Source organism: Pseudochaenichthys georgianus, chromosome 21, assembly GCF_902827115.2.
Source record: "Pseudochaenichthys georgianus chromosome 21, fPseGeo1.2, whole genome shotgun sequence".
NCBI classification, from domain to species: Eukaryota; Metazoa; Chordata; class Actinopteri; order Perciformes; family Channichthyidae; genus Pseudochaenichthys; species Pseudochaenichthys georgianus.
The window spans coordinates 8,345,184-8,357,472 of NC_047523.1; the positions used below are offsets into that span (position 1 = coordinate 8,345,184).

Sequence of the window (12,289 nt, forward strand, 5' to 3'; positions counted from 1 at the left end):
GTTTACATATTACAGTTGAGTCAATTGCACATATCCCACTGTTTTAAATGCTTAGTAAAGCACCAAACATGTATTAATCTACTCCTGAAAATAGTCCCCACCAAATGTTTATTTACCTCTATTTGAGTAACATTTTGTCCACTCTGAGTAGGGAATGAGTCCTTAACCCAACTGAAGGATTTCGATTTCGGTTTTGGCAGCTGACGGCCATGTGACCGGAGGAATTCACTGATTGAAACTAACGATTAGATAATGAAGGAGGGATTTTTTGTCTACGAAATGCCTTATTAGAGTCGTAGTTAGAATTCATGTGTTTAGTAGGAGAGACAGAGAGCATGTGTTGAAATGAGTACATTTGAAAAAGGGTTCACAGAGCTCTTCAGTGGCCCAGACATGGGTACATGGGGGGAGTCGGGGCAGAATATGTCTTTAAATCCCTGCCGTCTTTATCAATAGCTAAAGAAGCAAACCACAACCGTTTGCTAACACAAGTGCTTTGAGCTTCTTAACATACGGTGGCTGGGAAGTGCAATGGACAATTACAAAGTGTGAAACACTTTAACAAAGCTTGAAACAAATTTACATTTTATAAAACAAAATTACATTAGCAAAAACACTTTTACCAAGGACAAAACTATTTAACATTAACAAAAACAAATTAACAAAATGCAAAACACTTTTACCATAACTGAAACAAATTAAAATGTCCCGAAACACTTTAACATTTCCCGAAACACATTAACATGTCCCGAAACACATTTACAAACCAGAATCAAACCGGAAAGGGAATGTCCATCATACCGGAAGTGACGTCTTAGTGATTGTCTCAAATTTAAATTTGTTTAGGTGGAAAGACCGTACGAGTGTGTTTACGTTCGGTAAACATGTTTTGTCTGTTTTGTGGAAACAACCTGGTACAAGTGACACGGTTTTGCCTTTCGTGTGGAGGATCTCTGGAGTGTTTAAAGGACACGGACCAGACGGGTGTACCAAGCGCACAGGGGACATCGAAACAGCCGGAAAATGCTAAACAAAGTAAGTGTAGTATTGCGCTAGCTTTGTGATGCTAATGTCAGACATGCAGTAAATAAAAGTGCAATCGCAGTTTAATATCAGTCAAATACCAATCCATGTCTTAACGGAATAGCATCGCATTGAGCTAATATGCTAGTTTTTATTTTAGGCTTTCCGTAAACCTTAATGCACACTTGCTATTGCTGATTGTTGGAGCTGCTAATTTTTACATTTGTATTGGAACTATTCATACCAGCAGAACAACCAGGCCCATCCTATAAACTTTTCATGGAGTACAGAAACTCAAAGTCAAAAGAGAAACGGTCTTTTAACTGTGGGAAAGGAAGACTTAAACAAGAAAAGAGACGAGTCCAGGTAAGCTGCATTATCCGTTTCATACAAATCTCAGTGTCTCTGTGTGTCATTACTTATATCTCTCTGCTATTTTACTAGATAAACATAGGAATGATGTCGCCACAAGGAGTTGATTTAAAGCCTCGGAGAGGGAAAACACTCCCGTTGTTTACAGACCCGGAGGTAGCAGCACCTGCTATACTGGAACGAGCTGTCCAGAAAAGGAAAGCCTTTAACAAGGACATGGATGAAGGACCGTACGTCCTTTTGTATCCAGACTGCTCAGAGGTTGTCAATGTGCCTGGTTCAGAAAAGCCATTCACATTGGCAGAATATAAAAAGGACTTAGGAAAGGCATATGCCAGGATCACCCTTTTCATTTGCCTTGAGAAACATTTTAGAGGAGGTTTGTGGATGTTATTATTCACTATTTTGACATGTTAACATCCTCTACTGCAGCATACATAATAATGTGTTGAACATTTTACTTTTACTACAGGGGATGATACCTCAGACTCTGATTCGGATATTGTCATCACATCTAGGAGCTGTGGTCACACTGTGGTGCGTAAATGATTTTATTTTAATGTTCATTTATTTATTTGATATACATTTGATTTTAAGCAGGAAATCTATATTCTGGTCAATATTTTAGAAGAACCAACTTGGCAGTTACAATTACTATCAGAAACACTGACAACGTTTCACTGTTGATAGACATATGTGGTAAGGGAATAATAATGGAAGCTGTTGATAATTGTACACTTTTACTCTCAGGTATTTGAATTTGAACCACGAAACAAAAGTACTCCAAAACACAAACCTGAAAATGAAGGGTAAGTTTGTACTTATTTTTACAAAATGAGTAATTTATCTTTAAGTGGATGATAAGAATAGGCCACAGCATTTTCTCTGGTGAACATGGATACAAAATACTATACATGTCATCTAATTTCAAACAAAAAGAATCTGTTATTTATAAATCTTATGGTTCCCCCTACCTCTAAATGTTACTTAAAACTCAACTATACCCTGTATAATGAAGTTAATAATTTTATCATGTTTCAGGAAGGCACTTGGACATTCATCCACAACTCAGCCTGGACAGGTATTGAGGCAGATTGTGGAAGCCTGATGTTTCTAACGTTCAATGTTGTTTTGTTACAGACATTTGTATTTGTATTTCAGATAGTAATATCTGATACTGAGGATATAGGTCCACCCAAAACAAATACAGACAAGACTACTTGCTACAGGTAAGTGCAAATGTTAGTGACTCACTTACACGAGAAAGACATTTTTGTTTGTAAGATGTTTTAACATGGGAATGATCATTTCCTAACAGTACATATACAGACCTGTATGCACCATGTGTTGAAGAAGAGGACGAGGAGCTGGTTGCAGTCAACATGACGAGTTTATTGGACACTGAAATGTAAACGAACAGCTATTACAGTGGCATTAAAAAAAAATTCTCTGTACAATATTTCTGGTACAAAAATAATTTTTTTAAACTGTTTTTGCACCCTCTGGAATATCCACTAACAAGGTCACTTTGTGTCCTTTACAGGGAGGAGATGAACGTTACATTACCTGCCATTATTGCTAACCTGTCACAGCCTTTTGATCATGGAAGAGTCAGCCGATTCAACATTTCAAGGGCTAATGTTTGGGATGGAGCAGTCGGAGGTTTCAAGCGTACATCGTATTCAGAAAACTGTGACATGCTGGTAAAAGGCACTGATGATGCTGGTGTTTTCGAAGAAGGAATTGACTCAGGTGGTCCCAGGAGAGAGTTGTTATCTCTACTGATGAAGAATCTGAAAGACCGGCCCATTTTTGATGGACCAGACGGACGCCGCTTCTTGGTCTACAATGCAAATGGTATGCATACGGTTAGAAGTGTACTTATACAATTGTTAATGATCATTAACCATATATATCACATGACATGATTTGTTGCTTGAACAATTTTCCAAAACTTTGAGTGTCATTACAGTACATTAAAGTATATAATAAATAATGTTTTAATTTTGCAATATGAATACATTTATTCACAGCTGTTAGGGAGGATGAATACTACTTGGCAGGAAAGATGATTGCGGTGTCAGTTGTGCATGGAGGTCCAGGGCCACATTTCCTGTCAGAAGATCTTGTACATTATCTTGCAGGCCAGCCTTCATTCAAAGCAACAGTTGATTTAATAACTGATGAAGAAGTAGGGAAAGCTTTACAAGAGGTGAGAATTGCATACAGCAACAGTGTGGTAGGGTGGATTATTATGTAGTTCCTGCAGTGTTTTGAGACATCTTTACTTTACCTTTATCACATACACCGAATTGGCTTCATTTTTTGTTTTGTGATCAGAATCAGAATACCCTTTTTAGTCCCACAGAGGGAACATTTACATTGCTGGAGCAGAAAAGAGCCAAAGACAGCTTAATGTTACCTAAGAAGAATGATTAAAAACTATTAAAGAAACACAAACACAATTTACAAAAAACACATCCTGTAGTAGAGGATTTAGCAGCCAGGTATATATTGCACAAGGATAGTAGTAACAAAACAAAAGTGGCAAGAATATACAGTACATGCAGTTATTGACTGGATTGTTTGTCCATTTTATAATCTTCAGATTGAGAATGCTGCCTCAGTGGATGCCTTGCGAGAAATGACCATGAGACACAGCACAAGGTTGTCTGAGACATGTGGCTTCTGTTGAAGGAAAGAAAGGAATTGTGTCAGACTACCTCCAGTGGTACATTATTGGCTGAAACTCATCTGTAATTGACGGGTAAGGTCATATTTGTATTCATGTGATTTTTTTTAAATGTATGTAAGAATTTTTTGTTTAAAATGCCTCATGGTCCCCCTCTTTGGTTTATTCTATGTTTATCTGTTAGAAATTAGTCAGTGTCAAAATGTGTGCCTGTGTAGTATAACTGATATGGGATGTCCGTCTCTCGTTTCCCTGCCTGTCTTGTGCCAATCTTTAAGTGCTCATGCCACCCCCCCCCCTTGTTTTAGGAATTGGTTATTTAAATGTGACTTTGTGATGAATTTTTTTTTTGCTCACTCTTCAGATTCAAGGAGGGTCTTTCAGCCCTTCAGCTTTTAAACGCACTACAGCAACACCCTACTCTGCTGGCCCCGGTCCTGTGCCACTCTGAAAAGCGACTTACTGCTCTGGAACTTGAGCGACTCTTCAAGCCTGACCTCAGTCCACCAGGGAGTAACAGGAGGCTTAGGGAAAGCCACACTTTGGCTACTGGGCAGACTATCTCCTCGATTGTGAAGGTTTGTAAATCGCTGTTTTATAACTATTTCAGGAAACACATTGCCAAAATGTATCTGAACATGTTTTCTTTGCAGAAAGCCAGACTGCTGTGTCTTTGGAGGATATGTTGATGTTTGCGACTGGGCTGACTTCACTTCCCCCATCTGGATTTGAACCATCGCCAGGAATAGAGTTCCTTGATGACTCTCCATTCCCAATGGCAAACACTTGTTCCAACACATTGAAACTACCACTCCTTGACGCATACAATGTGTTTAAATCCCCAAATGGACTTTGGAATGCAAAATTCTCCAGGATTTGGCTGTTTTTAAGTCATTGTGACTGGATGACCCATTGAGTACAGACTCTATGAAGGTTGTTCATATAGTTGTTGTTAGATGCGAGCGTGTGTTTTTTTTCTTTCTCACAGCTCATGTTGTCCATTTAGTTTGGGACAAAATCAAAGTATTGTTCTATACCTATACAATCTTTATAAATACTCTGAACTTTGCTCTACTAATTTCACATTGCGACCCATAGCTTCTTTGTTGTAAATCAGTCATTCATTCTCAGGTTTCCAGTGAGTCCACATGGTTGAAATAAGACTTATACAGAAATGTTCTTTCTGCACACAATTACACACACAACATAACATGTTTGTGCTTGCTAATTGGAGCGTTGTTGTTGTTATTCCAGTTATATTTTATAATGATTAAGATATTTATTTTATGACTATGCTGTGATTTGGTGCCGTATAAATGACATTGAAACAAATATTGTGATAATACCATAATCATTTGGATACATCACAGGGAAAAGAGTAAATGCAGTCTGACAAACCATGAAACCAAGCATTGTTGAGCCCTGACATCTGATTTGGAGTGGTGAAACAGTGCTACTGTACTTTGTACTTCTGAATACCTTTTCGATTACTTTAAAACTGAGCATATTCTTTCAGCTTCATGTACAGTTCTGATGCAGTCTCCCAGTTCTCTGGCTTCTGCAGGTCATTGCGCTCCATAGCAAAGTCCAAGTACTCCTGCATGTGTTGGTCCCCACATGGAGCTATAGACAGGCTTGTCTCAGGAACAGCATCCAATTCTGCCTGTTCAATCTCAAATCCACAGTCCCTGGAGCCAAATCTATGTTAAATAGAAGACAATAGTATTCATTTACATTTAAGATAAAAACAGTATCAATCCATCAACAATGTAATACCTGTGTGGCAAGTAGTACAGTTCATTGGGCACTCCTCCTGGACATGATGCTGTTCTGGAAGGGCGAATCCTGTGACTGTTCCACAGTCTCACACACTCATCCAAGTCCTTCTGAATAACATCAACGAAGCAGAATCTCAGAAGGCACTGATGCTCGTGACTCCCGTTGAAGTGTCCAGCATCTCGGAGGTCTGCAAATAGCTCCATCCAGAACTGAGACCTATAGAAATTGATATATTTTCAAGTGAATTATTAAGTAATAGGCTATACAACAATTCTACAAATTACATTAAAAGGTTACTTACCAGTAAAATCAACAACAAATCATTGAGTGTCTATTTAATCATTTATTTGCTTCACAACTTATAGTGCCTAGGTCCCCTCAGGGGCCGCTGTTCAATCCAAAACCCACGCTTAGATGTTCAGTTTCTAACTTTATTTCGACCAAAAATAAGTTCTAAAGAAAGGCCTTGTATAATCTGGGTCATAGACTACAGGCTATATATTCTATATTCTATATCTATTATAATAAAAACTGATACACTTTAGCTAAGCAAATGTTGTTTGTCTGACAGTGTTGGCAAGTAATAGATAATCATGATAGACACTTACCTTCCCTTTCTTAATATGGACCACCAGGACTCAATACGCTGATTAGTCATGGATGTGCCATACATGTGGCTGGACGCTCCAGAGTAGTAGTCAATCAATCAATGTTTATTTATATAGCCCAATATCACAAATGTTACATTTGTCTCAGTGGTCTTCACAGTGTGTACAGAATATCAGTATGACAATACGACACCCTCTGTCCTTAGACCCTCACATCGTACAAGGAAAAACTTCCAAAGAAAACCCAGTTTAAAGGGGAAAATGGGAGAAACCTCAGGGAGAGCAACAGAGGAGGGATCCCTCTCCCAGGACGGACAGACGTGCAATAGATGCCGTGTGTAAATTGAAAAGATAATACATTTGCAACATAGGTAGTCCAAATGTTTGGAAATGCATGTGTGTATAATAGGAAGATGAATCCACGAGGATATCCATCCAGGACCTATGATCCAGGACCACAGCCACGACTCAAGATCCAGCGCTCGCGATCCAGGACACAGGACCGCAGGATCATCCATGCCTCCGGATCCCAGCGTATATAGACACCAAAAAGAAAGACATTTGGGGAAGCTGGGTTAATCGGAACATGAGTGTACACGGGTATAGACAGAGAGAAGGAAGAAGTAAGATGTCCCCCGACAAACTAAGCCTATATCAGCAAAACTAGGGGCTGAATCTAATCAGCCCTAACTATAAGCTTTATCAAAAAGGAAGGTCTTAAGCGCACTCTTAAAAACGGATAGGGTGTCTGCCGCCCGAACACAAACTGGAAGCTGATTCCACAAATGTGGAGCTTGATAAGAAAAGGCTCTGGCTCCCATTGTACTTTTAAAGATTCTAGGAACAACCAACAACCCTGCATTCTTGGAACGCAATGCCCTAGTAGGACAGTAGGGTATAATGAGTTCTTTAAGGTAAGATGGCGCCTGCCCATTAAGGGCTTTGTAGGCGAGAAGAAGAATTTTAAATTCTATCCTGTGTTCTATAGGGAGCCAGTGTAAGGCAGCCAGAACAGGAGTAATGTGGTCCCTTTTCCTAACTCTGATTAGTACACGAGCCGCAGCATTTTGAATCAGCTGAAGCGACTTGATTGACTTCTTGGTACTCCCTGATAATAAAGAGTTACAATAATCCAGCCTAGAAGTAACAAATGCATGGACTAGTTTCTCTGCATCGTTTTGAGGCAAGATATGCCTGATTTTTGCAATGTTACGTAGATGGAAGTAGGCGGTCCTTGAAATTGATTTTATGTGGGCGTTAAAGGATAAATCCTGATCAAATATAACACCAAGATTCCTTACAGTCTCACAGGAGGCCAAATTAATGCCATCCATAGTTAGTATGTCTTTAGATAATTTGTTTCGTAGATTCTTCGGGCCAAGTACAATAACTTCAGTTTTGGTCGTGTTTAACATCAAAAGGTTTAAGGTCATCCACGTTTTTAAGTCCTTAAGGCAGTCTTGAATTTTATTTAGATGATTAATTTCATCAGGCTTGATTGATAAATATAGTTGAGTATCATCCGCATAACAATGAAAGTTTACAGAATGATTCCTTATAATATTGCCTAACGGAAGCATATATAATGTGAAAAAAATAGGTCCGAGCACTGAGCCCTGTGGCACTCCATGGCTAACTTTGGTTTGCGTGGAAGATTCATCGTTAACACGTACAAACTGAGAGCGTTCAGATAGATAGGACCTAAACCAGCCTAAAGCAGTTCCCTGTATGCCAACTAAGTGCTCTAGTCTTTGCAATAGGATATCATGGTCGATAGTATCAAATGCAGCACTAAGATCGAGCAAAACAAGAATAGAGACAAGTCCCTTGTCTGAGGCTATTAGAATATCATTGTGACTTTAACCAGAGCTGTCTCTGTGCTATGATGTGTTCTAAAGCCAGACTGAAAATCTTCAAATAAATCATTGTTTTTTAAGTAATCACACAACTGTTTTGCGGCCGCTTTCTCAAGAATTTTTGAGAGGAACGGAAGATTAGAAATAGGTCTATAGTTGGCTAAAACCTCTGGATCGAGGTTGTGCTTTTTAAGAAGCGGTTTTATCACTGCTACTTTGAATGATTGTGGAACATAGCCTGATAATAAAGACATATTCATAATATTTAATAAAGAAGTGCTAATTAATGGAAAAACTTCCTTCAACAGCTTAGTTGGAATTGGGTCTAACATGCACGTTGATGGTTTTAGAAGAGAGAATCATTGAATGTAATTGTTCAAGGTTAATGGCTGAAAAGCATTCTAGTTTACTATCTAGTGAAATATTAGAACTTACGATTCCGGGAGCTGTTGATAACACTATACTGGTCGAAGGCAAGAGGTCATTAATTTTGTTTCTAAGAGTAACAATTTTATCGTTAAAAAAGCACATAAAATCATTACTACTGAGTGCTAAGGGAATAGAAGGCTCAATCGAGCTGTGGCTCTCTGTCAGCCTGGCTACAGTGCTGAAAAGAAATCTTGCATTATTCTTATTCTCAGTAGTCATGGTGATGGTGACGTAGGGTGCACTGAATTGCAGTCATAATTCCGTTCTCCGTGCCACAATCAGTCCGCAGCCTCATGGGGATGACACCGAGGTTTCGCACACATTTGAGGAAATATTGAGCGATAACTCTTGGGTTATTGTTTGTTGGACCACATTCAAGCCATACTACTTTACGTGAAAATCCATCTATGCATCCTGAAAGGGCCACACCGAATAGCTTAAGTTTGTCATAACCGTCAGCATGCCACATATAGTTCGGTCCCATTGAGTGGTAGGTTCTCCTTATAAACCTTCTGCGAGATCTCCTCTCGCAGCCTCGGGGGTTAAGCTCCAGGAGCAAATTCATAACATCATCTCTCTACTTTTGTTTTAGTACCTGCCACATTGTTCGGTATCCAAACAATTGTCCAGGTCCACGAAGTTCCAACCTGATGGCGTTAATTACAGCGATTTGAGAGGAATAACCCTTTCTGCGGTAAAACCCGGCTTGATTCAGTTTGCTTTTAAGAGTCCGAAACTGATTTTTACACCGTGAAAGGTAGACAATATGTCCACGATTACAGCATACGAGTGACCTTCATTAAAATATTTCCCGCAATGATGCAAGATATCTGGTCCTTCTGTCTGGTCCGTGTCCTTTAAACACTCCAGAGATTGTCCACAAGATGAGCAAAACGGTGTCACTTGTCCCAGGTTGTTTCTACAAAACGGACAAAACATGTTTACCGAACGTAAACACACTCGTACCTATGGTCTTTCCGCCAAAACAAATTAAATTTGAGCCAACACGTGACGTCACTTCCGGTATGATGGACATTCCCTTTCCGCTTTGATTCTGGTTTGTAAAAGTGTTTCGCATTTTGTTAATTTGTTTTTGTTAATGTTAAATAGTTTTGTCCTTGGTAAAAGTGTTTTATAAAATGTAAATTTGTTTTTCGCTTTGTAAACGTGTTTTGCATCTTGTTAATTTGTTTGCGTTAATGTTAAAATTGTTTTCCTTGGTAAAAGTGTTTTTGCTAATGTAATTTTGTTTTATAAAATGTAAATTTGTCTCAAGCTTTGTTAAAGTGTTTCACACTTTGTAATTGTCCATTGCACTTCCCAGCCACCGTATTAACATGACCATAAAACATGGATACTTGAGCAAGAACATTTTGCTATGTTTGGTAAACCAATTATCTTGTGATATTAAATATGTACAAATCCAGACATTACTTTTTTATGGGAATGCATTTGGTGTTGCAAATTAGTGGTAGATTTATTTTTACCGTGAGATAACAAGCTTTACTTCGTCTTTGATCAAGATGAAGAAAATATTTATTCTTTGAAGAAGGTTACAGAGTCACAAAAACAGCAGCACAAGATTGTTTTTAATGTTGTTACTTTTAAAACCGTTTCATGGTCAAAGTATCTGATTATAAGATGAAAAGTCAAACCTCCTTTCTCAATAGTGCTGGAACCTATGGCTGGAACCAACCCTTGGGTAGTAACAGTTTGAACACACTATGTTTGTTCTATACATTAAATATGTTTGTTTATTTAAGTGTTAAAGGCTGTTTGTGGCCTTGATATATAGTGCAGTCGAATAAAACCGTGTGCTGCTGATTTGCTGGGCAGAGCTGCAAACAGCCTCATCCACTTTCTCCCAATTTACCGTTGTTTCCCTCAGCTTCCCTGTTTCTCAGAGCATGCAACAGAAAACATATTTTTTCAAAAGGAATCCCTGCATTAGAGATGCTGTCTGCTCCAAATAAAGTCAAAGCCGGCTGATTTTAACTGCACACCAAACCCTGCTTATTACGTGTTTTTAACATGTTTTAGTGTCACACCACAGTTATTTTAAAGCAAATATTAAAGATTCACACCGTCTCCGCCCTGCAGATGAATCCTTATATCCAAATTAGATTTTCCACTTCCTCTGATGTTCTTCCTTTTTGCAACTGCAGCTTTTTCCAGCCACCTCTATTTCATATTTGTATTTGCATTCCCCTTCTCTGTGCATAACTGGGGTCTATTTTCAGGAAATATTCATCATCACAAAATCCATCCGTATCCATGAGATGAGGATGCACATTAAAGTGGAGCTAAAGACCGATCTCCATACCACCATCTACTACAGCGTAATTTTGTATACATGTAATTCTATCTAGTGTGCAGGTTCTATTCCTGTTTCTTTGTACAATAAGTATTCTTTGTTTACCGTGTTTCTATATTTCTGACATCACTTGTGTTTTTTGAGAGACTCTCATGGCTTCAAAGCTCTTTTTAAAGGTCCCATGTCATGGCCATTTATACTGATCATAATTCCATTGTTGAGGTCTACTAGAATAGATTTATATTGTGCAATTTTCCAAACTCACATTGGTTTCTCAAACAGCATCTCTGTATAGTATGTGTATTCCCTCTCTGTCCTAAACGGCTTGTTGGAGCTCCTGCCCCCCCCTTCCCTGTGAGCCCACTGTGCTCTGATTGGTCAGCTCGCCCACTCTGTTCTGATGAGTCTACCACTATGGTCCACCACCGTTACAGCGGAACATCAGTGATTATGTGTTACAATGGCGTTAGCAACCAGAAAATGACACCAGTAGGGACAAACAGATGAGAATTATGCGTGGGGTCTGGGTGCCGTGTTGGCGGGACGTTGCGCGGCTCGCTGCTGCGAGGAGCAGACAGTGTGAGCTGGGTTAATTTCCTGCTTGCTGCGTGGAGACAGCGAGACATCGCGAATGGACTCGGGAAGGGGGGGATGCTGAGGGGGCTCCACTAGCACCCGCAACCCCCCCCCCCCAACGCGGCGCACCCACAGTGTAAGCGCGTCACAGTTTCGCCGCTGCGAGGCTCCACTAGCACCCCCCCCCCCCCCCCCCCCTGTGTGTGAGGACTGAGGAGCTCCACGCATTGGTCCGTATGTCCATATGGCCATTTGGACCAATGTCCAGCATAGACAGGTATTTTCTGTGTTAGAGTTTTACTCGCTACAGGATGTACTTTTAGGGTTTGCCCCCTCACTTTGAGCATCATTCATCCATCGAAAAGTTAAATAAAGGTCACAATTATTAAATAACTTTAAATAATTATTTTCCCCAACACATGTTAATATGTCTAGATCAGATATGTGGGCAGGCAAGTGATATTGTAGTCTTAATTAATGTTAGCGTGTGTGCTTAGCTGTAAACACAGTTGGTTGGGTAACCAAAACGTCCCCGTTTTCTAGGCAAAGTCCCCTTTTTCGGTGGCCGGTACCCGGTTGAAACTCCCGAAAATGTTCCCGTTTTTTAATGTGCGTTAAAAAACATAGAGCAAGGTGAAAT

General features: G+C 39.5%; 1 pseudogene; it reads left to right on the top strand.

Annotated features, from left to right (window-relative positions):
- The first annotated feature begins 1,302 nt into the window (after positions 1-1,302).
- LOC117466231 (G2/M phase-specific E3 ubiquitin-protein ligase-like) lies at positions 1,303-4,673 on the top strand (annotated as a pseudogene).
- Positions 4,674-12,289: the final 7,616 nt, after the last annotated feature.